General features: G+C 41.0%; 1 protein-coding gene across 24 annotated transcripts in view; it reads left to right on the top strand.

Annotated features, from left to right (window-relative positions):
• The window catches only part of FHIT (fragile histidine triad diadenosine triphosphatase), a 1053300-nt gene that overhangs the window by 399920 nt on the left and 632748 nt on the right, over positions 1 to 20632 (top strand). The window contains exon 1 of one of the 24 annotated variants that reach the window (XM_043552285.1): positions 9910 to 10114. The exons of 22 other annotated variants lie outside the window; for them this stretch is intronic. The gene's annotated coding sequence lies outside the window, so the exon portion shown is untranslated. Of the gene's footprint in view, positions 1 to 9909; positions 10195 to 20632 lie in introns of those variants that run through there. One more of the 24 variants, XM_043552274.1, reaches the window with a different exon arrangement.

Here is a 20632-nt window from a genome sequence, read left to right as displayed (position 1 = left end):
GTAATGTAACTGAAGAGTTTGAATACTGTATATTTCTCCTACAAGGGCTAGTTGAAATAAAGTAAGTTGTTCAGTCTGGTGCATAGGGAATTTGATAACAGCAATGAGAGCTGCAGGGCATATTTTCTGTGCTGAAAATGTCTGATGAAAGGGGTCATCTTCAGTAAATGGATTTATTTTGATATAATCCTGGTGTGGTTGATTTCTGTTATCAGATACGCCACATCTCATGGATACTAATCACGTAAGGCTGATCTCTCTTTGCCAAAGTCTAGTTATACCCTTATATTCAAAATTAGCTAACCAACAGCAGAAAGGTGTAAATGGGCTCTCATCCTGCTTTGATGTTGGTTTGCTAGTGAGAAGAATATTATTCAAACATTTAATATTTTTGTCAAATTTTCAATGGTAAAAGTTACTCTCCTGATGATCAAATCAGCATAAAAGCAGAATGGAAATGGATTTTCACTCTGATACTGAATTAACATCACAAATATATTTTTTCCCCAAATGGTACTCTGAAACTATGATCATTTTAAATAAAATTATGATAATTAAACTTTATATGCCATATGTACCGCACATGATGAAAAATATGTTGTGTCATGTGAACCTCCAGAACACTGCAACAAACAAAGAAAATTGCAAATCTCTTTTGAGGAAACTAGCCAGTCTTAACTTGCAACATAAATCCTCAGAATTCATAATCAGAACTGGTTGGACATAGAAATTCCCACATTTTGGAAAAAGTTAGTTTCTAATTTGCTAAGAATCCAGAATAATTGAAAAAAGAATTAAACATTTTCACAACTAATGAGAATGGAAAAAAGAAGTGGGTAGTACTGTGTTTTTCACGTTTTGAACTTAATGTTGAGATGTTTTACATGAGAATGGACTATATTTGACTGGGTTTTGGTAATAGATACAATAGCCTCTAATTCTGGTCGTAATGAAAACTCTTAACTATTCTAAAAGGTGATTGAAAATCAAGACTCTTTTCATGCCTTTTTGACCTCTTAGGAAATATAAGAAACTTATGAATATACATTTAATTCCTAATGGGGAAAGGGGAATAGATGCAGTCATTGGTGATTAGAGAAATGTTAGGGACTACTGGCTGGAATCTGCTCTCACTGAATGTGCTGAAAACAGTCTGCACAGTTTGAATTCATTAGTTGTTTGTTTCTAGTTATAATTGTAGTCCGCGGAAAAGCTGCTGATCAACACAGCAATTGGGTGATTAGTGATTACCAGTCACAAGTGTATGAATGTATCAGATGCAACATTCCTAAAATTGAAGGAAGTGTTAGAAAATAGAGGGGGTCAGAATTTGCCGACTTGTTGAAATTCAAACATTTAGCAGATTTCAGTTTAGTTTTTAGTTTCAGATTTAGTTTGATTTCAACAAGCTTCCAGTGGTACCCTGTCTGGTTTTCTGCCAGCTCACCTACCTAGCTCCTCGGCAGACTGGGCTTCCAGCGTCCATGGTTCCAACGTATCCTGCCACGTGTAGTACATTGGAGTTGGGGACCGAAGTGCTTCCAGATGCCTGTGCCAACTGGCTTCCAGGGTTGGCCAACGTCCAGAACAGCAAGCTGCCTGACACCACTTTTTGGTGTTTCAAAAATAAGTACTATGTGATTTTAGTTCCATGAAAATGTGAGTTTTTGGCTTATTGTCTCAATTTGAGGTGGAAAAACTTCTGAAAGCTCAAATTTTCACAGAACTGAAACTAATTTCCCTGGCCAGCTCGAGTAGCAAACAAGCAATTGAACAGACTGAAGTAATAAAAAATCATTTTTCTAAAGTGAAATGTAAACTTTGTCAAGAATGATTAATAAGCGGGGGGAAAAAGAACCATGCTTGTCTCAAAAAGTACAGATTCTTCAAGTTCTAATGTGCTATTGAATGAAACTTCGAAACAGGACATGGATGAATTTCATATCACTGCAAGTGAAACACTTTTGACACCATCACTGTCATCATCACTGAATTTACATTACTTAATTTACAATTACATCCCTGTTTCAGCTGTTCAGAAAAAAAAATTGCTATAAGCTTTGTTCAGAAGCAGCACATTGTCGTTTTCAACACTCTCCCGAAAAGCAGCTAACTTTTTCTTGAAACATATGCGTGAAGGCTGAGTCTATAGCTAATGTCTGACCCAAACTGAGGAAACCCACTCATACATTGGCTCTAGCCAATTACCATCCTGTGTGAAACCTCTCATACTTGAGCAAGGTGGTACAGAAGCTAGCCAAATTCCAACTACAAGCGAATTGAATCTAACATTAGAGATCCATCACAATCTGGATGTCAGGCCAGGACATGGAACTGAAACTGCTGTAGTTGCATTGAAAGAAGACAGACACCCATCCTCCTCCTCCTGAACTTCTCTGTACTATGAGATATTGCTGTCTCCCAGGAGAGAGATGGCAGGGGGCCCAGGGTAATGTACTAAAGTGATTTGAGTCCATTTGTGTTTAGCTTTATTGAATTTCCTTTGTTGATTTCAGACCAATTCTCTAATTTGTCAAGGTCATTTTGAATTGTAATCCTGTCATCCAAAGTGCTTGCAACCCCTTGTTGGTGACATCTGTAAATTTTATAAGCATACTCTCCACTGCATTATCAAAGTCATTGATGAAAATATTGAATAGGACCAGACCCAGGACTAACCTCTGAGACACCACACTAGATATGTCTTGTGTTTGATAGTGAACCACTTATAACTCGTTGACTACAGTATTTCAACCAGTTTTGCACCCACCCGATGATGACTTCATCTAGGTTACATTTCTCTAGGTTGCTTATGAGAATATCATGTTGGACAAAAATCAAGATATAACATGTCTAATGCTTTTCCCTATCCATTAGCCCAGTAACCCTGTCAAAGGAGGAAATTAGGCTGGTTAGGCATGATTTGTTCTTGACAAATCCATGGTGGCTATTCCTTATAACACTATTATCTTCTTGGTGCTTACAAATTGATTTTTTAAAAATAATTTGTTCCAGTATCTTTCCAGGTATCAAAGTTAGGCTGACTGGTCTCTAATTCCCTGGGTCCTCTTTGTTCCCCCTTTTTAAAGATTAGTATTATGTTTGCCCTTCCCTAGTCCTCTGGGATCTCACCTGTTCTCCATGAGTTCCCAAAAATAATTAACCATTCAGAGATTGCTTCAGCGGGTTCGTTAAGTACCCTAGGGTGAATTTAATCAGGCCTTGCCAACTTGATTACATCTAATTTTATCTAAATTCTTTAATCTGTTCTTTCCCTATTTTGGCTTGCATTTTTTCCCCCTTGTTGTTAATATTAAATTGTGTTGAGTATGTGATCGCCATTAACCTTTTCAGTGAAGACTGAAGCAAAATAGGGATTAAACACCTCAGCCTTCTTGATGTTGTCAGTTAACTCTCATTCCTCACTAAGTAGAGGAGCTACTTTCGGTCATCTTTCTCTTGCTCCTAATATATTTAAAGAACCGCTTCTTAGTGCCTTTTATGTCCCTTACTACATGCAGCCCATTTTGTGCGTTAACCTTTCTGACTTTGAACATGCTTGTGCTATTCTTTTGTTCTCCTTAGCAATTTGTCCATATTTCCACTTTTTGTAGGATTCCTTTTTGATTTTCAGTCAAAGTGCTCCTGATGGAGAAATATTGGCATCTTACTATTCCCCCTTTTCTCAGCATTGGAATAGCTTTCTGTGCCTTTAATGTTGTCTCTTTGCCAGATCGCCTGAGCTCCTCTTTCCCTTAGATTTTCTTCCCACAGGATATTACCTACCAGGTCTCTACATTTCTTAAAGTCTGCTTTTTTAAGGCCATTGTCCTTGTTCTGCTGTTTTCAGTCCTTTCTTTCCTTAGAATCATGAAATATATCATTTCTAGATTACTTTAATCCAAATTGCCTTCCACCTTCAGATTCGCAATTAATTCCTTCCTGTTGGTCAGAATCAGGTTTGAAATGTCGGTCACGATTTACTTCCTCCACCTTCTGAAACAAATGTTGTCCCCTGTACATTCCAATAATTTATTGGAAATTTTGTGTGTTGCCATATTACTTTTCTAACGGATGTCTGGGTAAAGTCCCCCAATGCTGCCAGGTGTTTTGTTTTGGGTGTGTGTTGTCTGTTCTAGAAATGCCTCATCCACCTCCTCTTCCTGATTTGGTGGTCTACAGTAGGCCACTACTAGTATGTCATCCTTGATTTTTTTCCCCTTTTATCTTTACCCAGAGAATTTCAGCTGCCTCAGAACAAGGTAATGTATAATGCAATACCTTCTCCCCTTATTTTCCTGCCTGGACTCCCTGAACAAGCTTAGACCCCTCTTAAGCAGTATTCCAGTCATGAGATCCATCCTGTACATATACACAGAGATTATACTATATAATCATTACATAAATAATTTAATTGTTTACAGGTACAGTGATGGTGGGTTATGTAATTATAAGATACAGTCAGTACTGTTTGTTTGTATATGGTATCTTTCATACAGAATATCAAAATGGGGACTTACCCGCCTCTCTCAACATATAAATGTATACGTAGGTTTTTAAAAAACGCTAATAGGGAGAAAAATCAAAATTAGATTATTGTAGAGATAAAGAAATATCAATATCTAGGAATATTGTCTATATATAGAAGAAAATCTGATCGTAAAATTTCACTACCTGATCTGTTCAATCTGTATAGCTTCAGTATTGTCGGCAGGAGTGCAGTAGCTGCCTTTTTCTCCAAATATCTATATTATGCATTTTTATTAATACAGCAAGATAAAAATGCTCTTGAGGACACTCAAGTATTATAGGAAATGCTAAGAACATGACAAATGCAGAGTAGTACACACAGGGGTAACACTAACTTCTGATGATTTCAACACATTGCATTGAGAATGAGATTACATATGATAAATCTTATTTCAAAACTTCTCACTCTCTTATTTTCCTGTACATTGTTTTGTTTTATTTTTTTATTTTATTTGGTGTTCAAGTATTGCTATGCATTTGTTTTTATGATTTTGTTTGTGGAATCTTTGGGCATTCCAACCGTGTAATCATTGCCTTTGGCTGCGATTCTGTTTATAAGGTTAGACTTTACTTCCTCTCTACAATGTTTTATCTGTATTTTAAAGTACTTTCTTCTGAAGAAGAGAAACTGGATATTTGTCTGTTTCTGGTGGTTTTGTACTAAAGAGGTGGTATTAGCTGTGCTTATTAGTAAATTTAGTTCGGTTTTATTAAAAAAACAAGACAAGCATGACAAATTACATGATTTGTTCTAAGAATGTTTGAAAAGAAGGCATATTTCTTCTTTCACTACTGGGTCAACTGATTCTATACAGATGAGTTTGGGCCCTGAGTGCTCAACACTTGATTCTTCTCTTATGTATCTCTGGGGAGTACAGTGGATTTCTTAGAGTAGCAATATAATTGCCATCTCTTTAATATCATAATGACAAACCATTAGGTAGATCAGTGCACTGGATCGTACTCGTATGCTGTCCTATATGTCCCCTATACGGTGGTATATAATAAGCTACAGTGCATTCTCAAATGCTGTGGAGCACAAAACAGTTATTACAGTAGAACCTAAGAGTTACAAACACCTTGGGAACAGTGTTCAGAACTCTGAAATGTTTGTAATTCTGAACAAAACGTTATGGTGGTGGTTTCAAAAGTTTACAGCTGAACATTGACTTAATACAGCTTTGAAATGTTACTATGCAGAAGAAAAATGCTGCTTTTAACCATGTTAATTTAAATGAAATAAGCACACAAACAGTTTCCTTACCTTGTCAGTTTTTTAAAACTTTCCCTTTATTTTTTTAGTAGTTTACATTTAACACAATACTGTATTGTATTTGGGTGATTTGGTGGGTTGTTTTTTTTGTTTTGGTCTTTGCTGCTGCCTGATTCTGGTTCCAAATCGGATGTGTAGTTGACAGTCAGTTTGTAATTCTAGTCTTCATAACTCTGAGCTTCTACTGTAATGCTAAAATACTATTTCTTTGAACCCTTTGATTGTCATGTTCCTGAGGAAGTTCATGCCCCACTCCTGAAATATCTTAATTTTGTCAGACCTCAGGGCACAAATAGAGCCTTTAAAGTGTTTTAATGACAGAAACTCCTTGAGTACAAATTCTCATCCCATCTCTGTCCCTTTATGACAAGAAAAACAGTTGGAGCAGCATAAAGCATTCCTAAAAGCCTCAGATCTGGCCAGGGAAGGATTCCCCTGGTTCAGGCACTGTGGCAAACAGCCATAAGTCTGCCTCTCGAAGACTCCCTTGCAAGCCCTGATATGGGGGTGGGAGGATGGGGAGTGAGGCTGGGAAAAGAAGGGGGATTTTGGATGTGGGGCTGCAGTATGCTATGCTGTTGACCCTCAGGCAGCCCTGGGAAGCTGCCATAATATAGAGAGAGCGCCCCCCCACCCACCCACAGACACACACTTCTCCTGGACTGTGAAGTCTGTACTGCTCCTCTCAGAGTTGTAGCAAAGCATCTCTCTCTGCAAACTACTGTTTTTTGGATGAATTTACGAAATCCTATTATTCCCATCCTGGCCCTGAACTCTGTACAATCCTGTTGCCATAATGCTCCCTTTTGTCTCATCCTTCTTCTCTCAAACTGGGGTTCTCTTTCACACTGGGCCCCTGACTTGTAGAAGAGCTGTCTTTTTCCTGGGCACCTGTTCTTAAAATCTTCTTTCACTTAGCATCCTGTTACTAGTTTTCTACAACTCCAGCCTGCCCCAGCTCCTGTGCCTTGTCCTGTAGACATTTGAATTATATTAATCCAGATTAGATTGTAAACCACTGAAGGGAAGGATCAGGTTTTACTGGGTGTTTTTACAATGTCATAAAGTGCATTCGTACAGTGCTATGTAAGAAATAAATAGGAATACTAAAAGATACTGGCTTCTTTCGCTTTCTGTGGTTTTTAAAGCCGTCTTTTCTCACCGAAGGGTTTAGCCAAAGAGCAGTCCTTGTTCTGTCATGTTAGCGCTCTTATATTTTTGTGACCTTGAAGGGAATAAATTTAAACTCCGCTGTTTCGGGCACGGCTCACTATTCTCTATAACCCACTATCTCCACCTCACCCAAGTAGAATGTTCCTTATGCCTTTGTATTCAGAGAAATGGCACAATCTTCTATTCTTCCTCTAGCATGTAATGTAGCCCTAGGGAGTCACCCTAGAAAATGGATTTTCACAGTATAATTTCAGCCAGTCACTGCATACTGTAGCAATACCTGAAATTCTCCTCTTTTTGCACTTCATTTTTCTGCTTTTAAAAAGCCATGATTAATATTAATCTTTTTATTTCCTTGATAAAAAATATTTTCCTTGATCTCCGTCTTGGTAATACATTATTCAGTGTTCTTTCTTAACAACCTTTGGTTGTTCCATTACTCACTATCGTTATTACAACACTGAAGGCCTCATTCATCAGTATTTGGCTTGCACAGGCAAAGCTTAATACCTAACTAATTTCGCCATTCATCAGGACAGCTGTGTGGATGACTAGTTCTAACCAGAACATTTAAAATACAGTATTTTGCTAGTAGATTAACATCTAGGAGAGGTTTGGGAACGCCATTATTTTTATTAATGTAGATTGTGGTGATGAACAGAGCAAAATATGTACAGAGGAGTGTAGTGGTCAGGTGAATATGTTGATTTTACATGGGATGAGTTTTTGATTAAAATGGCCTTTCCTACTCCTGATGCTTTTATTTCTGATTTTGAAAAGTTACTACTTTTGGTGCCAATTCCACCACCAGGAAGAGGAGACCTCATCTCAGTCTTACATCTACTAATGTAAGAAAAGACAGATACAGAAATGCAGGTTCAGATGGTTGTAAAACTAAATCAAACACTTTTGAGCACTGGAGTCTTGAAATGGGATTCTATTTAAAAGATATTGTCTGGAACATTACCTTGTGCTCCGTCAATGCTAGTGTATTCTGGTGTGAAATGGACATAAAATAACTCCACTAGAATGCATGAGTGGAATTTTGTTTCACATTGGTCACATTATATGTTTGTTCTACAAAAAGCAGAGTGGAGGGCAAGATAGTATATGTGGCCAGTGTTTGAAGTGAGGTATGTTTGCACCTTATGCATTATTTGAAAACTGGTGATTCTTACGGAAAGACTGTGGTCCTTACCTTGTAACCAGATCCACACAGGCAGGCAGACATGTATGCAAAGCCCCAAGGCTACACATTGCTAGCTTAACTCCTCAGCTTGCAGTTTTATCATGGTCAAGAATTAAATGAGTTATTTTCTAAATAAGTACGTGTTGCGCAAGTTGAAGTTCCTAGAGCATTTTTAACATGTTCATGTCATTTTTTCCCCCCCAAAACTGTTTTTCATTCGTGAGTTTGTTGGGCTGTCCAGTTCTCTAGTCTCCTCAACCTTTAATCATCTGTTCTTCTTGGTAGTGTATAACTTCACATTCATTAACGGGATCATAAAAACTAAAGAAACTGGTCCATTCTGAGTACAATTGGCTTGCTTAGCTAGTCAAACGTTGAGATTTTTCACACACTCTCCGTGCAGACCTATACAATGGAGGTGCAGAGGTCACCACTAAAAGGCAAGTAGTACTCACTTTAAAAAAAGAATAAAATCTGTGCAAGGGTTTGAAAATAGCCTTGGGTGAAGCCCCACCCTTATAGATAGGAGTTGGGAAGTGAAGCAGAGCTGGTCGTGTGTAGGCTATAACACACATCCTAGCTATCCAGAATGGGGACACAATGCTATTCCTTTGAAAAGCATCCCTGATTGGTATGTGCTACAGACTGCAGCATACATGCTAGCTTCACTGGAAACATGGCCATCCCCCCTAGGCTCCATACCATGAAGGCCATGATGGGCTGGCTGGCAGAGAAGCTGGTCCACTTCTGATGGGATTCCTGTCCAGCTGCTATAGAAGGTGGTGAAAATTGAAGCTTTCCCATATACTCTTCTCCTCTCTTGTATACCCATGTAGTGCATTAAACACCACCCTAAGGGCTTGTCTACTTGAAGACATCCAGGAAAATCAATCCAAATTAACTAAAGATGTGGGTTTGAAGGGGATTAGTTAAACTGCATTAAATCCCTGTGTGGATGCTATTTGTTCAGAACTAAAGTGGCCTTAATTTGGTTTAGTTTAATTCACCGTAGAACTGAATTAAGTTAAACTGAATTAAAGCCACTTCGGGTATGTCTACATAGCAATTAGATACTTGCAGCTGGTTTGTGCCAGCTGGCTCAAGCTCGGACTGTGGGGCTGTTTCAGTGCTGTGTAGACGTCTGGGCTGGAACCCAGGCTTTAGTACCCTGCAAGGTGGGAAGGTCCCAGAGGTCGGGCTGCAGCCCTAGCCTGGAAGTCTACACAGCAATGAAACATCCCCGCAGCTCGAGCCCCGCAAACCTGAGTCAGCTGGCACAGGTCAGCTGTAGGTGTCTAGTTGCTTTGTAGAACTACCCTTTAATTCTGAATGAGGTTGTTCACATGGGTTTCATGTGGTTTAATTTATCCACTTCAATTTCACACCTTTAGTTAATTTGGATTAATTTTCCTAGATATCCCCATGTAGGCGAGCCCTTAGAGCATGTAGACCAGGATTTTCAAATGGATTTGGGAATCGAACTTCCTAAGGCCCCCTCTGAAAATCAGAGCCGTATGCTACTGTGTAATCTGGCTGCTGCTTTTCAGATGGGGAACAAAAACTGCAGTTGAATTCTATCCTTTGGTTTGTTGGATGGGAGAGTCTTTAGCTGGGGACTGTAACAGACTTGCCCTTGGGCTGGAGAACCTGGGGCTAAGCCAGCCCGGATTACAAGATGAGTCCCACCTGAGAGGAATCAGGTGATTCCCAATACAAAAGGCAGTAGGGAGCTGCCAATAGAGGTGTAGCTGAAAGAGTAGCTGAGACTGCCAGAGGTAGGAAGCCTGGCAGTAAACTGGGGAGATAGTCAGGAAACAGGCACCTGAGAATCCGTAGAAAGCTTAAAGAAGCAGCTGCAAGGAGCAAGACTGGCTTCTACAGAGCCATTGAAGTGTGACCCAGCTTTTGGGGAGGAAAGAGGACTGGAATCTCCCCTCCCTCATCCCCCAGTAAGTGGGGAGAGACAGTGAACTGGGGTTGGGCCCTGGAGGGCTAGTGTGTCCCTGAGGACTTACTAATTTGGACCCAGGTAGGGAATGTTTTAACTTTCCTTTGGACTATGGGGAATTTAGGGAGTCATGTGAAGGAGAAAAGAGGAGTGGGACACTGCAGAGGTGCCTCATGGCCAGTGCTACAGGGACCTTGTTCTGAAGTAGGAGGAAATGAAGCGAAGCAATTAGACCTTGCCCCATTGTGTGAGCAGAGCCAGAGGGTATTGCTAAGTATAGAACTCTTTTTTCTCCCTAGTGTGTTTACAGATGCTTTAATCAGAAATAACAGAATAGTTCCTGCTGATAAGAGCAAGGCCAAACATTGTGGTATGTTCAGGTTAAACAGCTGTATGCTGAATTATATAGACTTCATTCTTAAATAGATCCATAGAAAAAAGAAAGAAACAGATGCGAAAACATCATGGAGTGGTAGAGAAAGCAGGAGACTGCTCACAGAGTTGCTTTCGTTCATTATGCATTATTACTCTGAAATGGTGGAGAATGCAGAGTTGTTTTGAGTAGAAATGTCATGTTCCACATAATCAAACCCTTTTGGGGGGGAGTGCCAAAAATATATTTGAAGGGAACAGTTTTGCAGGATAAAAGGCAAAACTGTGCAATGTAGAAAAGTCATGAAAGAATCTGAATTAGCCTTAATTTTTTGTTGAGCACTTATTTTCTTTCCTTAAATACAAAAAGAAAAGGAGGACTTGTGGCACCTTAGAGACTAACAAATTTATTTGAGCATAAGCTTTCGTGAGCTACAGCTCACTTCATCGGATGCATTCAGTGGAAAACACAGTGTGTCACACCAGTTGTCTACATTTTTGAATGTCTTAGGAAACAAGTTTATATTTGCCATTGTAAAGCTACAGGGAAGGGGGTATTTGGGGGTAGTTTGTTTTTTTTTTTAAGTGAAGGCACTGAGAAAAACGTTCATTGTTTATCTTTATTTTTCCACTTAAAATGCTTTGTACATATTTATAATTAAAATTGGTAAGGGTTTCCTGAATTCCCTAAGTAGCAAGCAGGTGGATATTTACTACTCTAAAATGACAAATTGTGACCAGTTTAAGAATTCTCTCATGAAAGGAGAATTGTTTCTGCAGTATATAACCATGTTAACCCTGAGCGATTATAGGATCAGTCTTAATTATTTTGCACATATGTGCTTAGTGGTCTGTTTTACAACATCTTATGTTGTATCTTTATAAGCTTACTTGTACTTACCTATAGTGATGTCAGAGGAGTGCCACATGAGGACTTGAGAATATTTAGGACCATGAAGTGAAGCTGAACATGTTAAGATCTCAAGGGACAGCCCTCTGACAACACTTTAGGTAAGCAGAAGTAACCTTACAAAAATGAGACACCTCTGCTTTTTGCTTTGTTAGATTATCATTTTTAAAAACCTCTGACCTGCTTCCCCATTGCCAAGAGCCAGAGGCATGGCATGTCAGTGGTTAAGAAATCACATTCAGATCTCAGCCATGGTGACTCTCAGGCTGCTCATCCTTATGAGGTTGACTTCTAGTCAACTTACAGTGTGAGGGTCCTTTAACACAAGTTTCTATCAGATCTGCATAGACATTAAAGATGCTCTGGTGCTTCTTGTTCAAAGCCTCTCCTCCCCTTAATATCAGGCAATGGCTCTGGAAACCTGGCTTTGCTTCCATTAAAAAAACAAAACAAAACACACACAGACAAAGCCCTGGATGGATGGATTTTGCTCTTGGCTTCAGTGGAAGCGGGATCCACATTGCTGTTGCTCTTCCAACCTGGACAAGTATTTTGGGATCAGTCATAGCCCTGTCTGTCCACAACTTCTTCTGAAGGCTCACTTAGGGGTAATGGACTGCCCCAGGTGGCTACTTAAAGTTGAATGGGTAAAGGAGCACCTGGACCTAATAGAACGGTAACCTGAGCTTAGTTAGGGAATGCATGTCCGAGGACACAGGAAGCTCCTGAGAAGAGATGCTGCTGAGAGCTGATCAGGAGAGTTCACTGTAGCAGGGACCCTGGAGGGTGTGCTCCTGGGGATGGGGAACCCTCTGGAGAGCTCACCAGAGCAGGGAGCCAAGGAGATGCTCCTAGGAATAGGAGGTTCCTGAAGAGAGAGCTGCAGAGGCTGGTATCCAGGAAGGCCTGGTCTCCAGAAAGGGATTTTGCAAACAGTGGGAGGAAGCCCAGCCTGCTGGGGACTATGTGCCATCCCAGGGAAAAGCTGCAGTTGACAGATCTCCATGGACCGTGGCTCTGAAGAAGGATTCTACCCAGGTAGCGGCAAGAGACCTGGCTCTGGGTGAAGAGACCCGAGTTGAGAGAGCCTTACTAGGAAAGGGCCTGGACAGAGGTGACCAGTAGACTCAGATGGGAACAGATAATCTAGGATTTACTCTGTCTCCCAGCTAAAATGCTGGGATTAAGGTCTGCTTATGCTATGCTTATGCTTGTCTGTTAATAAATGAGCCCCTCCAAAGAGGGGCAGTGAGCACTCCTTAGTACTTAAAGTCCGACTTGGGCTTGTCTATCCTGGGTGAGGGGAAAACCGAAGCAGGACTCACTTGCAATGCCATGCCTGATAGGGTGACCAGACAGCAAATGTGAAAAATCAGGGCAGGGGTGGAAGGATAGTAGGAGCCTATATAAGAAAAAGACCCCAAAATCAGGACTGTCCCTATAAAATCGGGACATCTGGTCACCCTAGTGCCTGACCATTAGGGAGCAGGCCAGGACCGTCTGCATTATAACAAGATCTCGTAGAACAAAATTTTGTATAGAAATGTAAGGGGTAAATCCTGGCTCCTTTCAAGTCAATGTGGCCAGGAATTCTCCCAAGATATGGTATCACTGTTAGTACAGGACGCCCTACTCATTCAAACTTACAGTATTTTAATGATCAGTCAGTCTCACATTGTGATTCGTTGAACTTCCTTTACTGTTCTATAATAGGTACAAAAATAATTCACAAATATCCAGTTCATCCCATTTATACTTAGCTAGCTTATTGGACATCTTAAATTGTTTTATTTTTTCTGAAAAAGCATTTGGCCTCAAAGCATGCGTTTTGTACAAACCGCACTAAGGACTGTATTTCTAACAAAACAGAAAGTTTAAAAAAAGGGAACAAGGTCTAATTTCAGAGAACTTATCAAATAAAAATGATGTGAGGAGGAAAATGAAATCCTGTAAGGAAATGATCGTGGCAAATCAAAATTTGCTTTTTGGAAAAATTACCAAATCACAACTTGTATTTTAAAGGTTTCAGAGTAGCAGCTGTGTTAGTCTGTATTCGCAAAAAGAAAAGGAGTACTTGTGGCACCTTAGACTAACCAATTTATCTGAGCATAAGCACATGTGTATATAAATCTCCTCACTGTATTTTCCATTGAATGCATCCGATGAAGTGAGCTGTAGCTCACGAAAGCTCATGCTCAAATAAATTGGTTAGTCTCTAAGGTGCCACAAGTCCTCCTTTTCTTTTTGTATTTTACAGTTGATCATAGATGCCTATGGCAGCATTTTTTATAGTACAGTTTGGTACATCTGCCATGGGTGGGCTGTAATGCAAAATCCTAACAAAAGGCTTTTCAGTGTTTTTAAAAAAAAAAAAAAAAAAAAAAGGGAAAAAAAATTGCGGGTTTGAGACCTCTTGTTGCTGTAAAATTGGTGCACTGGCTGAGCTTGCCCTTATTAACCCCGCAATACTCTATGCCCTCCACCTCCCCCACCTTCAAATACAGAAACACAAACTGAAGGAGACTTAATTAGCAAGATGAAATACGCATTGTAATTGGTGTGTTTGTCAAGTGCAGTCTGAAGGAGAGTAAATATACTTCTCATTAGAACAGTGGGAAGAGTAACCCTGTTAAATTGGGCCTCAATCTTTTCTTATTAAGAATGGCTTTCTTGCTACATCTAACTTTATCATGCTATTTTCCTCCTTAGTGCTAGAGGAGACTATTTATAAAGAAGAAACGTCTTGCACCTAATTAAGTTTGTTACTTTTGTAACTGGCAGTGACCTCATTACATGACAATTTGAAAATCTCCAAGAGGAGCAGACTGAGTGAGCAGGTTCCAGTGAGTGGGGAAGCCTGGTTCACACTAGACCTGCCTATCCTCTATCTGCATGCCTACCCATGTGCTGGATAGATTTCTTCTAGTTTACAACTCCTTCAAGCACTTAGTGGGTAGAATTCAGATGAGTGAAAACCTACCATTTTGGCAGCAGTTACCTGCTTCAGTGCCCTCTGGATTTTTCGAGCCGTGCAGCATTATGTCATTGAGCAGCCGCGACCTTTTAAATTCCGCCCATTCCACATTTCCTTTTTTTAGCTTTACAATAGATTATGAGCACAGAAGACTACGCATTGCACTAACCTACTGATAAGCCCAGCAAAAACATACCGAAAAAGCACGACCTTTTCTCCCAAGAGAATTTAAAAAAAAAAGACCGCTTAAATGAAGCATGCTGGTGACTACTGAGCATTCTTTGTTTAAAAAAAGTTCTAATCATCCCTTGTTCTCCCTGTCACTGGCACAAGAGACAGGAGCAAGACAGACCCACTACTAAACAGCGAAAGGAATACAATCTATACATTTGGTAAAAATCCATGTTAAAGTTCTTGCGTCAGAAGGAGTCAAGACAGAAATGAATTTATAATAATGATCTTCTGAAACTGAATGTAATATAACTGCAGCGTGAAGCCAGATGACTTCAAGCTGTGAACCTAACTGTGATGTCTCACCTGTGGGCCCAATGTTCTACGTACACCTGAGATGAACTTTATCAGAGCTCACAACTAGGCAGCTGCAGGACTCTTGCTTTATACTAATCAGCTAGTAGTTAGCCTTCCGGAATTGGCAAATGCTGTGACAAATAACACAAAGTGGTGGTGTCTCAAGGATCAGGACATCTCAGGATGGGAATATCTTAAGTACGTGAGGGTGTGCATGGCACACCCGTCTTTAATTAATCCAATAGCTAGTTCTTTAAAACCCACACCACAGAACAAATGTTTCCAGGGGTGTGAGGGAATAGAAGGGGAGAGCATGGCATAGGCTGCACAAATCGTTGTACAAATTGCTTTCTACTACCATAGTTTATATAAGCAAAGAAAAGAAGCCTTGTAAATTTGTGCCCGATGCTGGAAGGAAACTGAGGATCCAACCTCTTTTGGTGGGGACACTGTATCCATTTATTTCAGTCACGGTACTGAGTTTGTTAAACAGGGGGTCTCCTCAGTAGAGTTGACAGTTCTCTTATAAAGTTGCCCTAAAGGACAGAGAAAGGACATGCATTCAGTATGATGACTCCATAGAAACTGAGCCCTCACAACACATAGTTCATGTTTAATATGAACACACAGAGGTCCAGACTGTGGCCAGCATCTGACTGGGTGCATATTGTGGCAAGCGGTATAAGGAGCTCCCTTCCTGCACACACACCCTACCAGGCCCAGTGCAGTCGTGCTGGGATCTCAGGTGCCGCTTACTCCTGCTGACCCAGTGGACATGTGCTGCCTGCACTAAGACAGAGTGGGCTGTGGCTAGGGCCCACTCTCCGGCAGCAAGGGGAGCTGCCCATGCCCAGGAGGAGGGGCAGCATCCCGCACCCCTCTTAGCTGCTGGGCTAGTGCATACTGCGCGGGAGCCTCTGGAAGAAATTCCAGCTGAGTAATGACAGAATTTCTTCTCAGGATGCGGTCTGCAGCCCAGCTGCTCCATACTACTGTGCACCTGGGCACCAAAGGTTTCCATCCGACAAGGTGCTGAGCACCCTCAGTTCCCATTGCAATCAGCACCTTGCAGGCTCAAGGCTCAAAAGGGACAATCTAGTCCAGAATTTAATCAAGATAGACTTCAAAAGCACCAAACAGTGTCCTACCTAAGTCCACCTGATTCGCTGTGTTTAGACCTTTAGAAAGCATTGTGCCAGCAGCTTTGTTGTAAAAGTTTTGACTGGCTAGACACTGTTTATAGCTTTCCTCTCCTTTCAGTATTTAACCTTGCCTGTCCCATATCCAACTCCTGCAGTGATGCTTTAATTTGTGTAGAACTTCTCCATCTTTGGAGATGCCAGTGCACAGAATTGATGTAAACTGTGTGAATCATGAAGCCCTTAAAAACAAGGTCAACCTTGGCGCTTGCTGTTCTTAATATTGGTTTCTTTTTGCAACTTGAAGAATTTCACAGCATACTGTTACCGTACACTCTGGAGTGGGATTTGATTATTTTTCACAGTGAGTCTCAAAGCCACCATTAGACAGGCAAAGTCCACAAACACTAAGGCCCCTAGTAATTCAGTGAGATAGTTAGAATAAAAAAGCACCAGGTCATCAGTTTCTAGCTTCCCTGGAGTTTCCGTTATTTGAGCATGGGATCTGGGCTTTATTTCCAAGGTCATCCACCTTACGCTTTATTATCTCGGACTATGGCAGCAAACTTAGCCTCCTGTTCTCCTGGTGCATTGCCTGAAACTCAGGCTCTCTGCTTCTTTAATTCTATTTTAGAGGCTTCAGCTTGTTTTTTAAATCAAAAGCAATAAGTGGTTCTTGCAGATTGTTCAGGTTTTTGACATTCTGGTTTAGTTATTGCTGTTTTGATTCCGTGCTGCTCGTATGAGAAGTGGGTATTGCAGAACACAACCTTTCACCTTCTGTGCCACAGGGCTTTTAAAATGATTGCTATGACCGACATAAAAACATCCTATTTCCTCTGTCCCTCCTTTTCCCTCGCTTGTTTGTTCACTCCCTTATATTTCACATTTTTTAGCTTGTAAGCTCATCGGGGCTGGGAGCTGGTATTTACTATGCAGCCTCTGGCACAGCGGGGCTCCAAGCTGATTGAAGCCACTCTGTGCTTCTGAAATATAACTGATAGATAAAAAGAAAAGTGCTTTTGTAGGGATGGGGGTGGGGAGGCATTTTTGTCCTTGGCTGCTGGTGCAAGGCCGTGTAGAAGATGGCTTACCCCTGCCCTTGGAGCCAGCTCACGCAGGCAAACTCAAGCTCGTTGTCATCAAGCTAGCAGGCTAAGAGGAGTAGTGTAGACACGGTAGCATGGGCTAGCCATGCCGAGTGCGTACTCGCAGGTCTTGGCAGCTCTGTCCTCAGGGTGGCTAGCCTGGTCCGCCGCTCCTGCTGCAACACAACGGCTAGTTAGCATGAGTTATTTAGCATGAGTATGCCTTGGCCCTCTGGGAATCACCCCCTCCCCCCCTCCCGCCCCCCGCGACGTGTGCAGGGACAGCCTGGCAGGGATAAGACCAGAGAAAGGGGAGGGTACACCCTAGCCTGGAAGTAGCAGGAAATGAACACAGAGCTTCGTACAAGAGATGGAATTGTTCAGAGCCTTGAGCATGAGGATCAGAAACGTTTGAACTTGATGCAGATGGCAAGAGGAAGTGAATGCAGGTTGGGGATTCAAAGGCTGGAGGGATGTGCTCAGAATGACAGGAGAGGAGAATGGCCATTGAACGATACTATCTTGAAGAGGCAGGAATGGAGGGAGAGGACCTGCCGGAGTCCAAAGGGGCAGTAGTCCACTCCACTTGGGCTGTTAGTTGTCATCTGCTTTGTAACGTGCACGCAAGGAAACTTTGCGTCTTTCCTGTTCACAAATAGCAATAGTTTGACAAATTGGTATTTGCTCCTCAAGGCTACGGACGGTTTTGCTCCTTTCTGGCAACATAGGCCTATGTTTAAATCTATTTAACCCAATCTCTGTGGTGCGAGACGTATTTCTGAAAACAGCCCATTTCTCTGGCTTTATAGAGGCTTGCAGTTCACCTGGGCTTTCTTCCCCCACACAGTAGATTCCACACCAGAGCCTGTATGAGGAAGGGTGAATGAGTGTTGCCATTATAAACTTTATGTTTAGGGGATAAAATTGGATGCACTTTGAATTAAGAAGGATGAAATTTGGTACTAGACCCGGAACATTTTGCTTAATGCTTTTTTTTTTAAAAAAAAACAAAACAAAACATTTTTAAACAATAGAAAGTGTTAAAATTAAGGGTTTCGATTTTTCAGAAGGGCTGAGCACCCACAGCTACACTTCTCAAGGGGCGGCGGGGGGAAGAGGGTGTTAGGGTATTAGCCTAAATTTTCACCTACTGTTTTGGGCCAGGAAAAGAGAGAATCTGTGTGCACAAATTTTTTCGTTCGATGTTAGACTGCCAAATTTCTCTGAATTGTTGTTTGTGAACACAAATGGTCATGCTTGTCAAATGGTAGGCACGCATTTACAGATGGGTTAGGGAAAACAAATCTAAATACGACCCTACATTGAAGAAGGTCATAGCTCTCATGAATTCAGTCTTATTGTTATGTTGGTCTGTCTAAGACAATCAGTGAGAAATCCATGATTCTGCAACAGAAAATAGTAGTGTCTAGTCACCCGTCTGACATTTGCTGAGTTACACAATATGGACCCGATCTTCACTGGTGTAAATTGGCCTAGCTTCATTGAAGTCGACAGAAGGATCTGGCGCTATTTAAAAGAGGAGCCTGTGTCTTCTGGACACTGCTTCCAGCTGCCAGTAACCTGGAAGTGGAGAAAACACTGCTGGTGGTACATTGATTTCTATATTTACTGGTGCCAGGTGCAAGGGAATGTGTGGTGCATTTGATTCTTAGGTAGCAGTTCCATCACTAGGTAGCAGTTTTGCTTATTCCATACCTCTCTTCGGCAGGTTCTGCCTCTTTGTGAGAAATGTTTCCTCCAATAAATAAAGCAGACTCTATCTGTGATCATAGTACCTAAAAAGTGTGTGTGTGTGTGTGTGTTAATAAGGGTGATAAACACTCACAATAAAAATACAAATAACAATTGCTCTGGCAGCTAGGAAAGAAGAGGCGTATTTTACTGGGCGAAGGCCATAACAATACTTATGTTCCCAGACGTGAGCCCAGCCACAACAAAAAAGGCATTCCCATCTGTTAAGTGAAGCTTCTAGTAGCTAAACAGAGCCTTAATGATATATCTGGCCAAGTTTTGGTTTTAATATGACTACAAGAAAAGATATATCTTCTAGGACACTGAATTTGACACACAGCTACTGGAAAGGGGCACCAGATGTTAAAGCTTGAAGTTTGAGGATCCTGTAGCCCCCTCTCCAGCCTTCTATGTTCCATGGGCTATAGATCTGAGAAAAGGACTAACCCAATTGTTACAGAGATACACTAGAAAGTATCCTGGTAGATCTGGATGTGTATTACCTGAAAATATAATCACCTGTTGTGTTAATTTTTCCTACATGAAATTGCTATGGTTATTGTTCTGATGTCATATTATAGTGCTTGGGATTTGTTTTAAATATTGTGTCACAAGGTAGGGCTCACATAATGTATTTCTTGCCCATGCCCTTTATTACTTCATGTTTTGCCCTGCAGCTTCTCTATTAACTCTGATTTGATAAAATACCTAGAAATCCCACACAAACTTGGAGTCCTAGATGGCAGCCTCCCAGGGCTGTGCTTGAGTTATTTAAGGGCTTGTCTACATGATGTCATAGTCTGCATCACCTGGGGTGCAAGTTGTAATGTGCACCAGCATGTCACACACTAACTGACCTGTGTGGGCCCTGCTAGTGAGCACTAACAGTTCTCTAGTGCGCTTTAATGTATTCCCATTTCAAACAGTACTATGCTATGTGCACTAGGGATCTTTTAGTCCATGTGATCCAGTTCACGCATGCCACACTTGTACACAGTAGAATTTACAACCTAGCTGGTGCAGACTAAGGTACCATGTAAACAAGCCGTAAGAAGAAACGCTGATGGCAGATTAGAGTAAATGGAAGTGAGCATCTGTTAGTTCTACTGGCTGAATGCTAACACCAATCCTGCAAAATCTTGCAGATTCCTCCATATTTTTTCTTCAGATTTTCTTTCCATCTGCCATCAGAGGTTAGACTAAGTGTAAATGGTTATTTTTTTTATTACTTCATTCTGGCTATATTTGTTCTACTGAATAATTTCTGCTTTTTTCTGATCTGGAATATGTAATTACTCTGTTCTATTAATCATTGTATGTATTAACATGAATTGTGATTCAGGGTTCAGCAAGATACTGTTTATGCTTTCCCAAGCTTATTCTGTACAAATAAATGAACCCTATGAAAAATGTTGAGAAATATGGTCAACACTCAGTCCTGTCTTCTGTAGCCATGCCAAGATCATGATACACAACTGGTTAAAAATGGAAATTAACAATAATAATCAGTACATTTGGAACATTAAACAGCCATTTCCAGACAGAGAATAGTATGTTTACGGCAATCTTGAGAAGTCCTTTGGTAACCAAATAGATGCCAAATGGGGTGGGGAAGGGGGGAAGTGATGTGCTAAAAGTGCAAGGAGCCTTGGTGAATCAAATGGGCTTCACTCATTTCCCACCCCCCCACACACACCCACTCCTCCTCCCAAATTATGATCTTATTCATATGATCATTCTGCAAATTATGCACATG

The sequence above is a fragment of the Chelonia mydas genome, chromosome 7, assembly GCF_015237465.2.
Source record: "Chelonia mydas isolate rCheMyd1 chromosome 7, rCheMyd1.pri.v2, whole genome shotgun sequence".
Lineage (NCBI taxonomy): Eukaryota > Metazoa > Chordata > Testudines > Cheloniidae > Chelonia > Chelonia mydas.
The sequence above is the reverse complement of the archived record's forward strand: the minus strand, read 5'-3'. Positions and strand labels throughout refer to the sequence as shown.